The sequence below is a fragment of the Cnephaeus nilssonii genome (genome assembly GCF_951640355.1).
Source record: "Cnephaeus nilssonii genome assembly, chromosome: 17".
Taxonomy (NCBI): Eukaryota; Metazoa; Chordata; class Mammalia; order Chiroptera; family Vespertilionidae; genus Cnephaeus; species Cnephaeus nilssonii.
In genome coordinates, this window is record NC_137088.1 from 47,933,970 (window position 1) to 47,951,693 (window position 17,724).

Genomic DNA, 17,724 nt, shown 5'->3' on the forward strand with positions numbered 1-17,724 from the left:
GAAAACATGTGCTACTGCACAAACTATGAGTGGATGGAATGCCATTTGTTTTCTGGGTCTGTACAATTTATTTCACACCTTTTTCTGAACCTTAGATCAACAAGTGCCAAGGCATTTAGACTACAGCACTTCCACAAACAATGCATACTTGATCATCATAAAGTTAAGTTGGCCAATAAGAAAACTGAGATATTTATGGGCCATATGGCTCGAAGCTCATGCATCAAGTCAAACACGGCACCAAAACTAGAACCCAACTCTTTACTAAATGCAAGGATTCCTCAGTTTGAATGAATGGGCCTCACAGATCATTTGCTCTTATGGACCCAAATGTCAGTCCATGGTCTGGGATCTGTTGCCAGGGTGTGACCAATCATTAACAGTCCACAGAATAATGAGAAAAATAAAGACTTTCTAATAGGTTTTAATGAAGCTATTTCATTTCATTTTTTAATTCTGAGATTTCATCCTTCCGGGTTTTTTAGAGTTAACATATTCTGTTTTGTGAAATGATAGCAGTAGTAGATGTGAGTAATCTTTTTTGGTGAATTATAAAGTAGGCAAGGCCACCCTAGCCCCAGTCACCCAGTTTGTTCCCAATACTCCCAGCTTTAACACTGAAAGCTGCTCTTGTTCCTCCTCACTTACACCTCTCCCTGCTCTTTCTCAATGCACCCCTATGGGCTGCTATCCACCTCTGGAGATGTTCTTCTTGGGAATTCTTTTGTGTTTCATAACAGAGATTGGAGTGGCTTTTCTCTGACTTCCCCATCCTGAATCTCCTAATACTCTGCTCAGCACCTCCTTAAGTCAGATGCCAAAAGAGGCTATCCTTATTCTTAAGAAGATGGGAAAGGGGAAAATTAAAAGTACTTATAAATAAAGATTTGTTGATCACAAACAAGCAAAATCTAAATGCCCTACAACAAAGAAGTCACTAAATCCCCCTCTATGGGAGAATTATATACAGTAGATAAAACTGTGGTTATGAAGAGATTGTAATAATATGGGAAACTGTTTATAAGATTAAGTAAAAAGATAATGTAACTACGGAAATACAACATATAAAAATGTCCATGCATGAATAAACAATAACACTGTCCACACAGATTTAACTGCACAGTGGGGTTATAGGTAATATCTATTTTTGCCCTTACAGAAATCTGTTATCCATATTTTCCACAATGGAAACACATAACTTTTAAATATAGAACAATATATTCATTAAATTTAGTTTCCCTTATTTAGGCAGCCAATATTTACTGATTACCCATTCTATAAAAGCCAAGACCGACACTCTTTTAGGATACTTTCCTTTGCAAGACAAGATTTGCCAAGGATTTAGACAATATTGCATTACTTTATTCTTGTCAGTGAGAATAACTTGTACTAAGCCAAACAGCCAATTCTCTTAAAGCCATCCTTAATGTCTAATGACCAACACTGTACCTGAACTAGCTCCCTTCCCAAACACATCTGACCTTAACCTGTTTGGACCAAGGGCAAGCCGGTATACGGAGCTGTACTGAACAGGTACAGAGGTCAAGAATCCCATCCCAATGGATAGCGTAGCACAAACCAAAACAGAGAAATCGAGGAGTTAGTCACACAGGAGTTAGCACAAAAAATCAAAGTCAGGTAGAAATCCCAGCAGGGCAGTACACAATTTTTTTCCCTAGTGAGGCCCATTCTAGAATAATGGGGAAGCTTCGCTGTTGTCAAAATGACAAAACTGAATTCTCGGAATACCGGGCTTTCCTGAAATCAACAGTTACTAGTAGGTCCTGACAACTTCCCAATTCATCCTCATTAACTGCATCAAACATCCAGCATGCTATTTTGGGGGTGGTTTTACCTGGCATCTGAAACTCAAGATGACAAAGGGTGATATCACTTCTTAAGCCCCATGTAATTAACCAAGTCAGAAAAGGATATAGTAAGATGCAAGGAAACATTAATATACCTTTGTTCCAAACGGTATTATTTCAAATGGACATTATCATACACTTCCCCCTTATGACTAACCACACAGAGGGAGTATTTCAGCAGAGATCCCATTCTTTCCAAAACAAAGAAAGATACTCAAGTCTGCCTCAGAGACACAACCAATTATGGTATCTACAGGAGGGAAGGAGCACATGAAGTCAGGATCCCTGACAGTCAAGCTCTGAGGCCTGGCGAAAATTTATCAGACTAAAGGCTTTGGTGCTTTTAATATGTTTTTAAACTTTCTATTTAGAAAAAAATTCAAAACAATAGAAAACTTGTAAGAATCATATCATGAACTTCCATATACCATTCCCTAGATTTATTAATTGCTACTACTTTGCTGTATTTATTTTATCTTGTCTCCCCATTGACTCCCTCTTTCCCCCCAAAAAAGCAGAAAAATTGATTTTTGCTAACCATTTGTGTGTAAGTGCTGAAAGGGACCAGAATATGATGCCAGATTATCACTCCAAAATGATATGTTTGGCACTCACTTTGATAGAAGGATTAATTTGAACTAAAGGTAACTCAGAACCAGCAAACACAGAAAGGCTCTTTACCTCCCTCTAACTGTCAAAAAATAAAGTGTAAATTTCCTATTTTGTAAAGAGAATTTTCATTCATAAAGGACATTTCCATTGTAAAGATGCCTCCTTACCAGGAAGAGAGCTATTCCTGGAGACCACTCTTATCACCTGAGAGATGTTTATCTGTATAACCAGACAACTTTTACTTATCGTACATTGCCTAGCCATTAAACCTAGGAGGGTAAAGAAGGAAACATCTTTCTTCCCTTAGAGAGTATGATATCAAAATATTCTAAGAATAAGGGCAATTGCTCATATAACCACAAAGAAATGATCAAACTCAGAGACTGTTAACATTTTAAAAATACTATCTTAATATAGTTCATGTTTACATTTCTTCATTCCCAGGAACGTCCTATATGGCCATTTCCCCCCAATCCGGGATCTTGCTTTTAGTTGTCATGTCTCTTTAGTCTTCTTGAATCTGGAATAGCTCCTCAGTCTTCCTTTGCCTATCATGTCATTGATATTTTGGTTTATGCTGATCTGAATACTTCCTTAGGATTAGGTTCACATTATACATTACACATTTTTTTAAAAATTTCTTTATTAAGTTATTACATAAATGTCCTCATCCCCCCATTAGCCCTCTTCCATCCCCCCTACTCATGCCCTCACCCCCCTGTTTTCTGTGTCCATTTGTTAGGCCTATATGCATGCATACAAGTCCTTTGGTTGACCTCTTCCCCTTACCCCCACCTTCCCCTACCTTTTCTCTGAGGTTTGATGGTCTGATTGATGTTTCTTTGTCTCTGGATCTGTTTTTGTTCATCAGATTGTATTGTTCATTATATTCCATAAATGAGCGAGATCATGTGATATTTATCTTTCTCTGACTGGCTTATTTCACTTAGCACAATGCTCTCCAGTTCCAACCATGCTATTGCAAATGGTAAGTACGCCTTCTTTTTTACCGCAGCGTAGTATTCCATTGTGTAGATGTACCACAGTTTTTTAATCCACTCATCTACTGATGGGCACTTAGGCTGTTTCCAAATCTTAGCTATGGTGAATTGTGCTATGAACATAGGGGTGCATATATCCTTTCTGATTGGTGTTTCTAGTTTCTTGGGATATATTCCTAGAAGTGGGATCACTGGGTCAAATGGGAGTTCCATTTTTAGTTTTTTGAAAAAACTCCATACTGTTCTCCACAGTGGCTGCACCAGTCTGCATTCCCACCAGCAGTGCACGAGGGTTCCTTTTCCTCCGCATCCTCATCAGCACTTGTTGTTGTTGATTTGTTGATAATAGCCATTTGAGATGGTACCACACTGTCCTTTTGATTTGCATCTCTCTGATGATTAGTGAGTTTGAACATGTTTTCATATGTCTCTTGGCCTTCCTTCTGTCTTCTTTGGGAAAGTATCTATTTAGGTCCATTGCCCATTTTTTGGTTGGGTTGTTTATCTTCCTTTTGTTAAGTTGTATGAGTTCCCTATAAATGTTGGGGATTAAGCCCTTATCAGTGATAACATTGGCAAATATGTTCTCCCATGCAGTGGGCTTTCTTGTTGTTTTGTTGATGGTTTCTTTTGCTGTGCAAAAGCTTTTTATTTTGATGTAGTCCCATTTGTTTGTTTTCTCTTTAGTTTCCATTGCTCTAGGAGCAGTATCAGTGAAGAAATTGCTTCAACATATGTCTGAGATTTGGCTGCCTGTGGATTCCTCTGGTATTTTTATGGTTTCCCGTCTTACACACATTACACATTTTTGCAAGGTATACTACTGAGGTGATTTTATGTCCTTATTGCATTATATTATTGGTAATGTTAACTTTGATCCTTGATCCATTGGATAAGGTGGTGTGTGTGTGTGTGTGTGTGTGTGTGTGAGTGTGTGTTTTGTGTGTATTGATGGGGGTTAGGACACCTTAGCACATTGAATATTTTAAGCTGAAGGAGTCTGAGAAAATGGCAGAAGGAGGAATTTCATTCTCACCTTTCACTTGGCTTTCTCCTCTCAAGCAGGTCATAAAACTCTCATGTGAGAGGTGCCTCCCTTATACCTGGAGGAAAGGAGCATCCCTATCTCTGAAGATAAAAGACTGCTAAGAAGAATCCTAACAAACAGGCCTTGGTGAGTTCCCCCCAGCTGACTACACTTACCTTGTGTTCTTTGATCTATCATATTTCTACATGACTGTCACTCTCCATCAAAGCTAGCATAAAAATACTCAGTCTGTTTCTTTGGGTCTTTATTTCCTTATGAAGGCTCCCAGATCATATAAAACTTATATATATATAAAAGCCTGCCAAAACTGGTTTGGCTCAGTGGATAGAGCGTCGGTCTGTGGACTGAAAGGTCCCAGGTTCGATTCCGGTCAAGGGCATGTACATTGGTTGTGGGCACATCCCCAGTAGGGGGTGTGCAGGAGGCAGATGGTGGATGTTTCTCTCTCATCGATGTTTCTAGCTCTCTATCCCTCTCCCTTCCTCTCTGTAAAAAATCAATAATAATAAAATAAAAAAAGCCTAAGCGACCGGCCGACCGGCCAGTAGCTATGATGCACACTGACCACCAGGGAGCAGACACTCAATGCAGGAGTTGCTGAGTGATAGCAACTTTGCAGAGTGCCCTCTAGCACTCCAGGAACCGTTGGGGGATGTCAGACTGCCAGTTTCAGCCTGATCCCCACAGGCCAGGCCAAGGGACGCCACGGGTGCGGGCCTCTAGTATTAAATAAATTTGCATGATTTTCTTCTGTTAATCTACCTTATAATTTTCAAACCCAGCCAGGAACTCTAAATGGATCAAGAAAAAAGTTTTTCTCTCCTACAGTATAAATACATATAATATATAATGTGTGGGGAGATATTTTAAAACTGCAAATAAAATTCTGTCCCTCCAAAATTTCACTCAGTGTTTTTATCTCCTATTAATGATTCCAGTCTGAATTAACTACTACTGTAGTAGTTACAGAATAGTGATTTCTAATTCCATCATTTCCTTGACACCTATTAGTTGGTATTCTACTGTAAGAGGAGTTTCCTTTTTCCCCTCCCCTCTTTATTTCTTTTTTGTTTAAATATAGCTTTTAAGAATCCATTTGATTCTTAAATGTCCTGTTTCAAGCCTGTTCCTGGGTCATTCAGACATGCCCTCATCAATTTTTTTTGAGCATTTTCTTAGTTGATGGCACAACAAAATGTTCCAGGATTTTCTTTTACTTTCCCTACTCTAGCCCTAGAGTCAGCCATTTCTCCATGGGGCCTGGGTTACATTCACTGGGGATTGGTGTTTAGAAATCAAGAGCTAGGAACTAAGTGTGCTCATTGCTGCTGGTAGTCACTGCTTATAGGCCCTTTCAGAGAGCAGAACTAAAAATTATAAACATATAAAAATTATAAGCATATATTTAAATCCTGTATTCATGTTGACACTTTTAATCTCAAATGCAATAGTTCAGTGTTCTTCTTTACCTTCCCTCATTCCATATTTGTATTATTCTTCTTACACAGTGATATCTTTAGTTCCCACCCTAAAAATATTTTTACTCAACCCTACAATACATAAAAAATAATTTCAGAATTGCTCCATCAAATACCACTATAACAGCAAATGTATAAAGTTCAAGACTTCTTTCCAGTTCTTTTGTCTTTAGACTGGAGATGTAAACTCAAGGTACTTTGTTCAAGATAACTTGCGTTAGTATTTTTCCCCCTTATGTGAGATCATTTCACTCTCTGAATATATATTTAGGTTCATTTACCCCTGTTTTTATTTAATACCCTCCTCCCTTGGATCTTGTAAATTAATTCTATTTTTTGAGTATACAAAATATTAACCTGGTTTGAAAGTCAAACTTTTTTTAAAAGTATATTCAGAGTGGTATCACTCCTTCCCTAATTTTCTAATCTCACTCCCACCCTATTGCCAATGTCATTTCTTTAGTTTATCCTTCCTGTGTTTCCTTTTGCAAAAATAATCAGAGATATCACTAGATAGACAAACATGCATATTTATTTCTCTTATTTCTTACATAAAATGTTGTATGCCATATATACTCTTCTGTTCTTTGCATTAATAATATCTGTAAATCACTCCATATCATTCATAAGACTTCCTCATTCTACTTTATAGCACACAACTGTGTGTGTTATACTATGATTCATTCAAATAATCTATATACAGACATTTAGGATGTTCCCAATATTTCATAAGTACAAATACTGATGCATAGTCCTTACTGTGAGTAAAGTTGAATATACTTTCATATGCTTAAAGGAGTATTTTTATATCAAGTTTTATGAATTGTCTAGGTCTTTTGCCACTTTTCTATTGGATTTTTGGCCTCTTTTTTTCTCTTCAATTAGTATTAACTCTTTGCATTAGGAATGTTAGCTCTTTATCAGTAATATATTTTTACAAATATTTTTTCTCAGCTTATTGCTTATGGCTTGACTTTATGTTCTAGCCATTCAAAAGATAAGTTTTTAATTATAATTTTCCACAATCAAGTTTTATTATATCCGGAATTCGAATTATAGAAGATCTTCCTTGCAGCCAGGTTATGAAAGAATTCCACATATTGGCTAAATGTATATATCCCTTGCTATACTACACATGGGCCTGTGTGTAGGAATAAATACTATTTTTCTACTGACCTCTGGGCAATTTCAAAGATGCATGAACTTCATTCTGTAACCCCTTCATCTCTTAGGGTGTAGCTTTGATTTTCTCTAACCCAAGTTTCCTCAGCAAGCCAGACCTGAATTACTAAATAAGGCACTCATAACCACAGGAATCTTTCCCTAGAGCAAATAATAATTTGTAGTGCAAATTTGTTTTATAATCACATGCTTTTGTAAAGCAAAGATTACCTGTATTATATTTTATTGTCCCTCATTGATGGACCATTTTCTCATATTATTTTAATTATCACATAATCCATGTTTATTTCTTAAAAAAATAAAAGTTATGTAAAAACAACAATTTTGAAACTGTTAATGTTTTAGGATATCTTAATATATCAATTTATACCTATTAAAAAAAACATTTCCAATAAGGCTATACTTACTATATTTCCTGTTTTGTAATCTGTTCCCATTCTCAGTAAATATAAAAATCTTTCCATATTATTGAGTTGTCTATAACAGCATTTTAAAAAGCCACATGATATTCCACTCTTTAAAGACAGAAAATATTTAACCAAGTATTGCATACTTAGGATATTTGGTTTTTCTTTTTAATATCATAAACAGCTCTGTGATAAAAAAAAAATACTTAAAGACACACACCTTTGTGAACATGTCCAAATATTTTTTAGGATAAATATATAGACATGGAATTGTTGGATCAAATAGCACACAATATTTTCTGTATGCACAGCTAAGCTGCCACCAGCAGTGTCTGAAAATAACTGTTCCCTTCACTCACATCCCACCTACTTGCTGTTATCATTTTTCTAATCCTTTTTTATCTCTTGATTTCTTAACACAAGACTACTCAGTAGTATAAAGCTCTGCAACAGCACAGAAAGCAAGCAAATTTAGAACAAAACATTACTGATGCATGTCTACAAATATTGTAAAACTCCTCCCAGACTCTAAACAATCAATTGAAACATCTGAGAAACCACTTCACTAGAAGATGGTTTTTTTACTCTGCCTGCACAGCCCAGTGGTAAGACCTTAAAAATCTGGTGCAACTTCCTTCACTTAGCAGCAGCCCAAGCTTGGCTCTGGTTATAAATAAAAAGAAAGATTCCTAGACAAGAAGCATAGACCTAAGGAAATTGTGAGAAGAAACTTATGTGCAAGGTTCTCCCAACAGAGCTGGACTAATTAAAACTCCATGATAACTCTCCCTTGTCAGTTACTGACGGAATGTATTTGCCTTAGAAATGCATTCAGGTTCTAGTCTAATGGCCCACACTTCTAAATTGCACTTTTAATTGAAAAACAACATGGAAGTTTTTTTTAAAACCATCTGTGCTTTCCTGAGAACATGTGACTGCTACTGATAAATCCACTACTTTGCACATCCCAATCTTCCTGGCTAGGGTTCCAAAGCTTAGAAAATAATGCTGTTCCACAAAAACAGTACGTGATCAGAAACACTTCCTTTAAACTTCAATGTTTGGTGTGTGAAGCTTCTTAACAAGTGTTTATTAAACCGCATAATTTCACAGCCTGGAGTGGTATATTGCAATGTTTTCCTGGGAGTTGATCACATTTGCATATCATTTTACACTTCCTATGAAATTAACATTGCCTTTTGTATCTTGAGCTCAGCTAATATAATTTGCCATTTTTACTTTTCAATGCTAGGAGTAATATAGACAGTGAACCCCCAAAGGGACTCCTGCAATGCCTACATAAGCTTTATTCTCTCATTGTTACATTTTTTCATATGAATGCATTAAATTAAGATTAATAAACCTTTGCAAAATCTACTGGTTTTGCAAAATGGCAAGATTCATAATAGGAAAGATTGCCCAGCAAATAAAGAAAATGTGCTCTAAGAACAGGAGCCAAAGGTCAGGGTTCACAGAGCTCTTGCCACTTCCAACAGCGTGCCAGAGGTCCTTCACCAAGAATACCAAAATGCAGCTGGTGATAATGTGACTTTCCCTCAAGGCTACATCTTTGTCATATGTTAAAATCCATGACTCCAGGATATTTAAAATTCCAGCTGGGTCCTAGTTGGTTTGGCTCAGGGGATAGAGTGTTGGCCTGCGGACTAAAGGGTCCTGGGTTCGATTCCAGTCAAGGGCACATGCCTGGGTTGCAGACTCGATCCCCAGTAGGGGGCGTGGAGGAGGCAACCAATCAATGATTCTCATCATTGATGTTTCTATCTCTCTCTCCCTCACCCTTCCTCTCTGAAATCAATGAAATATATATTAAAAAAAATAAAAATTAAAAATAAAATTCCAGCTGGAACACATGGGGGTAGGGATAGGATAATACTCAGAGAAAGAGGATGGTAGGGGCTGAAAAGAGGAACCTCCCTAGAGGAATAGCTAAGAAGCTCCAAAACGGAAATCAAATGTAGAAAAGGGAAATCTCTGGAAATACCACTTAGTCCAAGATGCATTCCCCACTTATCTGCCCTGTAGGGGAGGAGAAATAATTCTACCTTGACCCTTCTGAGTTCCTGGCTGAAACACCCTTGTAGTTAAACGAGATTAAAAGGAGGAAAAAAATTGTTATAGTATATACATATCTACGGGCACTCCGCAAATGTACAAGCCTTAAAAGGCAGCGATTGGATTGAGGTTTATATACCACCCTGAGCTATGAAAAGGGAGAGGGTCTTTGGCTGCAAAGTGGGAAAAGCCATTCATAGGAAGTTGAGAAAAGATGCTTGGTAAACAAAGATTGCCCTCTGGTAATGGCTGTCTTCCTGGTATAGGCCCCCTTTATGATATAAGTTTCCTTTACAAATATACATTTCCCTTACAAATGTAGATTCTCTACAAAAATATAAATCTACGAAAGTAGATTTCCCTTCTTACTCTGTTTTCAGAGCTTTTCCTGTGTTGCAGTTATTAAAAATAATCAGCTCAAAATAATCCTTATGTCAAAAAGGCATATTTAAAAAAAAAAAAAGGCATATTTAAAGATGGCCCATTCATTCGGTTCCCCTTCACAGCCAGCAGCTTGTCTGCCTCACTGACAATCTGGGCGAGGCCTGGAAACCTAAATGGCAATCCAGAGGAAAAGCTGGGGCAAGACACCTGATCACTGGATAAACACCCCATGCCCGTCACAGAGCACACGCAGCGCACTCTTTACCACGCCTTGTACAGCTCTCATTGATTCTCCTGCTTCAACTTCATTTCCAATTCGGTTAAAAGTCGGGGAAATGGGGTCCAGGGCCAGGATTAGGGTGATGAGAGTGAGGCACTCGCCCTGTTGCAAAATTCAAGGTTTGTGAAGAAACAAAACCTCAGTAATCAAAATAACACTCTAATCAATATTGTTAAAAATCAAAATTAATGTAAAAAAAATCCATGGTGAACAAAATATCAAAATTTTCCATAAAGATTAATACCATGCCAAACCACATTTGAGCCTGCATTGATTGCTACACTCCTATCTACATGTTTTTACCCATTTTTTAAAAGGTCAATTTTTTTGGAGGACATTAAAGTAGATATGGAAAACTATTGAAAAATTGAAAAACAGGTGTATTAAAATTCACAACATTATTTTAAGTACAGTATAAATATTTTATTTGTACTAAAATACCTTTTTATTATAATTTCAATTTCCCAGTTTTAATGGGTATCAAGTCATTAATATTTACAACATTTACTTCTTTGTTTATCTTGCTTTTAATGGGACAACTGACATGTTCAACATTTTCTCATCAGCAAGTGACAATCATAAAAAAAATCATAAATAATTTTAAATTAATTTACTTAACTTCCTTCATTCACTTAATTAACTTAATTTTGCTTTTACTTCAGGGTCCAATATGGCTCAGCACTAATCTTTTATTTAAAATTTTAAGATCTTGCTCACTTTTAAAATTTAATTTAATTTTTAAAATTTACTTATTTTTAGAGAGAGACAGAGAGAGAAAGATCAATTTGTTGTTCCACTTATTTATGTATCCATTGGTTGATTATTGTATGTGCCCTGACCAGGGATCAAATGCCCAGCCTTAGATGACATCTAACTGAGCTACCTGGCTAGGGCCAATTTATTTCACTTAAAAAAACTGAATTAAAATATGTTTTCTTGATTACTGAGTATTTTGTCACTCTCAAATTGTGTTTACTTGTTCCATCCAAGTCAGAGTTGAAGCTATAGCCATTTCAGACACATAAAATAAAAATAAAAATGACAAAAAATAAATAAAATAAATTTCACTTAAAAAGTCATTAAATCAAAAAAATAAATAAAAAATAAAATAAAATAAAAATGACCCTAAATATAGAAAGCAACACAAGGCATGTTAAGGGATAAAAATATGTTGCAGAATAATATATAAGTATAGGCTCATTTGTGCTTAAATTTAAAAAAAAAATAAGTACAGTCATTCTACATCAAATATACATGGATGGTAAACGGTAAAGAATACGGTCACTGAGACAAGAGGTTTTCTCAATCATGATGCTGCAAAATAATGCACTGGGTGCCAACTAAAGTATCCCTCATTGCTAATGTTTGATATCTTTGAAATATTACCCCTCCAATAACGTGATTCTCACTCATTTGAGTTAGGTACTTTTTTTTTTTTAATTTGAGAGAGAGAAACATTGATGTGTGTTCCACCTATTTATGCATTCACTGGCTGATTCTTGTATGTGCCCTTGTTACCATCATTAGCTAGTTATTGAAAGGAAAAGATCAAAGGGAAGTCAGAAATTGTTGAGCATATTCAGCTGGGAAGCAGAGGCCTGTTTGCTTTACCAGAAAACTATACCTTCACACCCCAAGAAATTGCAGGATTATCCTTCCAAAGGAATTAACACCCCCCTTTCCCCACTCTGGTTACAGATTGTGTATGTGTGTGGGCGGGGGGGGGGGGGGGGGGGGAGCAGGGGTTGATAAACACATGCACAAAAAATTCAAAAGGGCTGGGGGAGGTATTTCACCATAGAGGCTTGTCAATCCAATCTGGGAAGAAAATCATTGGCTAGTGGGTGGACCCCAATGCAAGCCCTGGCAAGTTTTTAAAACGGATTCGTTATTTTTAATAAGCTCTGGTTCCTCCCAGGCCTGAGAATACATAATCCCAGGTGAACAAAGAAGCCTTCCCTTTTTCTCTCTGCTGCTCAGGACCTTACTTGCCCCATTTGTTCATGTTCTCTCCCACTCAGGAGCACACGACCACGGGGGCCCGCAGACCACATGGGCCCCCAAGGACTGTGAAGCAGAAACTCGGGGCACTGGTTTCTATTCGGCCCTGCTGAAGACATGGTTGGACGTTTTCCATGGGGAATGGAGGGAAATGGGCCATTAGAAGCCCAAGGACACGGACAGCCATCAATAAACCACCTTGCCACATCACAATCTCCTGTGCATGGATCCTTGAAATGTTTTTCTCGCAATTCCATTTCCCACCCACAACACCCTTACCTGTGATCAAACCCACAATCTTGGCATATGGGGACAACTCTCTAACCAATTGAACTAAATGGCCAGGGCCTAGATATATTTTTTTTTAATTTGAGAGAAAGTGGTGGAGTCATAGCATGTGTACTGGGATTTATAAGCAACTACACAGGTTCAAGGGAACTACTGGCATCTCAACCATGGTGATGAAAAATAAACTAAGAACCACTTATCTAGGCAATAATGAGGTACATAAGCTAGGGATATGTAATAAGCACTTTTTCTTGTTTTGGGGTTCCTTGGTACTTGCTCAATATCCCTCTCTTTTCAATAATAGCAATTTTTTGTTTGCTCTTTTAGCCAAGTTTATGGAGGTATAACTTTAAAAAAGTAAAATTTTCCTTTTTTAGTACACATTTCTATGAATTTTGAAAAACCCATATAGTCATATAACCAACAGGACAACAAAGATACTGAACATTTCCATCACCCCAAAATGTTTCCTTTTACATTGCTAGAGTCGAGCCTTCACCTTATTCTCACTGATTTGTTTTTGTCCCTATAATTTTGCTTTTCTATAAAATATCATATAAATGAAATTACAAGCCTTTTGTGTCTGACTTTTCATTTACTCTAAAGTGTTTGGAATTCATCTATTTGTTGCATGCATCAATCATGTATTCCTTTTTATTAATGGGTATCATTCTATTGAATGGGTGTTCCAGGATTTATTTATCCATGGAATAGGATTTTGATTTTCATTTGGCACATCAGCCACTCTCTGGTCATGTGATTTGTAAAAGGCTGGCCCAACACTACTTACTTCCAGGGTATCCGTACCAAGACCCGGTCAGCCAGTATATTCCAGCACCAACTACAGGAATGCGTTGAGAGGCAGGCACATGGCCCAGTTTGATCTAATGATATTCAATGCAAGACAACTGAAAGAACTGTTGGTAACAAACCACTGAGCTGACATAATGAAAAGAGAAACTGAGCTAGTATTTCTGCCACCACAAGGGAGTTTCTAGCTTGAGGATAATGCCTAAGGGAAGCAAAGTACAACCAAATGGATGAGACAACTTTCTAACATGGTTTGAGCATGGCTATCCAGTCATATCTAAGGATCTACCCCTAGGCTGGTCAGTTTTACGAGCCAATAAAGTGCCTTCTAACTTAAGTCCATTTAAGTTCTACTCCTCACTCCTTAAAAGTAAAATCTCTTAACTCTACAGTCTAGAAATAAATGTTCATATTCCATACATCAGGAAGCTTACAAGAGTATTTTGGAAATCAGATGTAAGTGGATTTCACATCACATGTCCCAGCCTCCCAGTTCTTCACTTTGTAAGTACACGGTCTCAAGGATTCTCTTTTCTCCTCCCTCTTAACCTTTGTTTCCTCATTTCCAAAACGTAGAAATCATTTCTTACTCATTCCACAATATTATTTTAAATATAAAAAAATGATTATTGGTTAAAATGCAAAATAAAATAAAAGTTATTATATAAGTACTATACACACAAAATAAATTGTACACACAAATGAAGTATAGTCATGTGGTACAAAACGATGTTTCAGTCAACCACAGATCCCACAAGATTATAATAGAGCAAAAAATTCCTATCATCTAGTGAAGTTGTGAGCATCATAAAGTTGTAGCGCAATGTACTACTCAGGTGTTTATGGTGATGCTGATGTAAACAAACTTACTGTGCTGCCAGTCATATAAAAAAAATACAGCATAAGACATGCCGACCCTGTTCAAAAGTGGAGCCTTACTCTCATGGCATAAGGAACCTGTAGTCCCTTGTTCCTAACAACTTGACCTAGAAACCAGCGTTACTTGCTGGTTCTTTCATTTCTTGTTTTCTAACTTTGGTGCTCATCAGATTCTCCAGAGAGAGCCCAATTGGTAAGCCACATATTATTCCTATCTAGAACTTCTTTTACACAATCATTGTTTCAGTTATTCAATGATGTCTTCTCTTTGCAGAGCCCTGGCTGGGATCCAAAGCCCCAACCTCCCTGCCTAAGAAACTAGGAGAGGTACGGATCTGGCTTCTCCATCTTCCCCCTTTCCTCTAGCCACCAGCTTCTACAGGAATTAATCCTTTGAGTTCTGGCAGACCTTGAGATTTTATAGGATTAGCTTTAAAATCAAGGGCAATGATTAAGATAAAATATGAAACAAGTATTAGAAGGAAACATGGGTGACTCCTTTACAACTTGGATATGAGGAAACCTTCCTAATTATGACTCAAATTCAAATGTTTTAAAAAAAGGAAAAGACTGAAAAATTTGATGACATACAATATTTAAACATACTTTTGCACAGAAAGTAATACCATAGCATGCTAGAAAATAATATGCATGCTAGAAAAAACACATTTACACATACAGGGTATCCATACCAAGATGTGATCTACCAGTATATTCCAGCACTAACCACAGGGATGCGTTGAGAGGCAGGCATATGGCCCAGTTTGATCTAATGATATTCAATGCAAGACAACAGAAAGAACTGTTGGTAACAAGCCTGCTCTGAAATAACGAAAAGAGAAGCTGAGCTGGTATTTCTGCCACTACAGGGGAGTTCCTAGCTTGAGGCTAATGCCAAAGGGTAGCAAAGTACAACCAAGTTGATGAGACAAATCATAACATGATTTGAGAATGGGGATCTAGCCAAAGATTAGGTACCAATCATCCTAATATTTATATAAATAAATGTGTGTGTTTTTAATTCTTAAAAGTCAAAGGAAAAATGGATTTAAAAACTTAGTTTTTAGTATGAGCAAAATAAAGGAATAAGTAGGTCACAGAAAAGGATACAGAAATGACCTTTATATATAAAAGTATGCTTACCTTAAGTTACAATAAGAGAAAAGCACATGAAAACTACAGTGGAAATTATAGCAACTGTAGTATACTGACGCAAGAGGTTAACAGGAGGAGACCATTGGGTGTGGAGGACATGAGTACACTGTACTAACTTCTATAAATCTAAAACTATCCTAAAATAAGATGTTTATTTAAAAGCAACAACACTGAGCCCTGGCAGGTGTGGCTCAATTGATTGGAGTATTATCCAGTGCACCAAGGTTCTCGGGTTTGATTTCTGGTTTTGGCACATTCCCAGGTGGCAGTTTTGATTCCAGTTGGGGTGTGTAGTGGAGGCAACCGGTTGATGTTTCTCTCTCTCTTCTCCCTTTCCCTTTCCTTTCCTCTCTCTCTCAAATCAATGAGAACATATTCTCAGGTGACAATTTTTTAAAAAAGTAAAAACAACTACACCAAGATACTATTTCTTGCCTACTTGATTGGCAAAAGTTCCAAAGCTTGATGATATATACTCTATTGACAAAGGGTGTGGAGAAACAGTCCTTTTTATACATTGCTAGTGAGAGCGCAAAACGGTATAACCTGTATACAGGGAAATCCGGTGTTAGTTAGGAAAATGATGTATCCATTAACCTTTATATTGATCCACCTGCCTATCCATTTGTTTACACATAGCAATGTCAGTGACAGCAATTCACCCTGAACATTCCTTCAAACATAAAAAAAAAAAAACCCATATGGACACAGAGCTATTCATTATGGCATTATTTCTAGTAACAAAATACTAGGAACAACGAAAACCATCAATAGGAAAAAGCCCTGGTATATCAATAAAGGAGTACTAGTCAGCTGAAATAGGAATTAGGAGGATCTCATAAAATGATATGGAATTACTTCCAGGATAAAAAAAAAAGCAAGTTGAGAAAGAGTCTGTGTAGTATGCTAACTTATGCATAAGAAAGAATACAAGGTAAGCATTTGGCTAGTTTTTGTGCTAAACGTGTGAAGGATAAACCAGAAACTACTGCAAATGTTTACTACGGAGGGTGAGTGACAATGGGTGGATGGGTAGGATGGAGTGGGACCCCCTTGAACAACTTTTGATCGAATTTTGACTTTTGAACCATGTAAAGTTTTACATATTCAAAATAGAAAATAGAAAAATATTTTTAAAACAAAATTTAAGCCTGCATGCAAACAGGGAAATCAATGAAATGAAGGATATCATCCATGCAAACAGAGAAATCAATGAAATGAAGGATATGTCATATTTATAAAAATAACACAATGGACCAAAAAATGTATGCAAATAACTTCTGAATCCATACTCTGAATATATGTCCATAGTGGAATATTAGCACAGAGAAATGCAAATAAATCTTGAACTTTACTTACGGGTTGTTGAGAGTATTGATACAGTAATCTGAAACTATTTTTCTGGGTGTTACAGGAGAGAGCATATGAATCAACACATTTGGTTCTTACTGTGGGATAAAGGAAGTACAAATACATAAGTATGGAAGGTGAAAGACTCCTATACTGTTGGATGTGAATTGTAGGTTATTACATATACTAGAGGCCTGGTGCATAAAATTCGTGCATGGAGGGGGGTGTCCCTCAGCCCAGCCTGCACCCTCTCTAATCTGGGACCCCTTGAGGGATGTCCAACTGCCCATTTAGGCCAAATCGGGATTGTGAGGGATCTCTCACAATCCAGGACTGCTGACTCTCAACTGCTCGCCTGCCTGCCTTCCTGATTGCCCCTAACCGCTTCTGCCTGCCAGCCTGATCAACCCCTAACCACTCCGCTGCCAGCTTGATTGATGCCTAACTGCTCCCCTGACAGCCTGTTTGCCCCCAACTTTCCTCCTCTGCCAGCCTGGTCACCCCTAACTTCCCTGCCCTGCAGGGCTGATCGACTCCAACTGCCCTCCCTTGCATGCCTGGTGCCTGCCAACTGCCCTCCCTTGCAGGCCGGGTGCCTCCCAACTGCCCTCTCCTGCTGGCCATCTTGTGGTGGCCATCTTGTGTCCACATGGGGACAGGATCTTTGACCACATGGGGGCAGCCATATTGTGTGTTGGAGTGATGGTCAATCTGCATATTACTCTTTTATTAGATAGGATAGAGGCCTGGTACATGGGTGGGGGCCAGTTGGTTTGCCCTGAAGGGTGTCCCGGATCAGGGTGGGGGTTCCCTTGGGGCATGGGGCGGCCTGAGCAAGGGGCCTGTGGCAGTTTGCAGGCCAGCCACGCCCCCTGGCGACCCAAGCGAAGGCCCTGGTATCTGGAATT

The 17,724-nt window shown here is 37.8% G+C and overlaps 1 protein-coding gene across 8 annotated transcripts in view; it reads right to left on the reverse strand.

Annotated features, from left to right (window-relative positions):
• Window positions 1-17,724, reverse strand: part of FHIT (fragile histidine triad diadenosine triphosphatase) — a 1,334,508-nt gene that overhangs the window by 1,019,950 nt on the left and 296,834 nt on the right. For 3 of the 8 annotated variants that reach the window (XM_079795473.1, XM_079795472.1, XM_079795470.1), the window contains exon 4: window positions 16,826-16,914. The exons of the other annotated variants lie outside the window; for them this stretch is intronic. The gene's annotated coding sequence lies outside the window, so the exon portion shown is untranslated. The remainder of the gene's footprint in view (window positions 1-16,825; window positions 16,915-17,724) is intronic. 8 annotated transcript variants of the gene reach the window in all.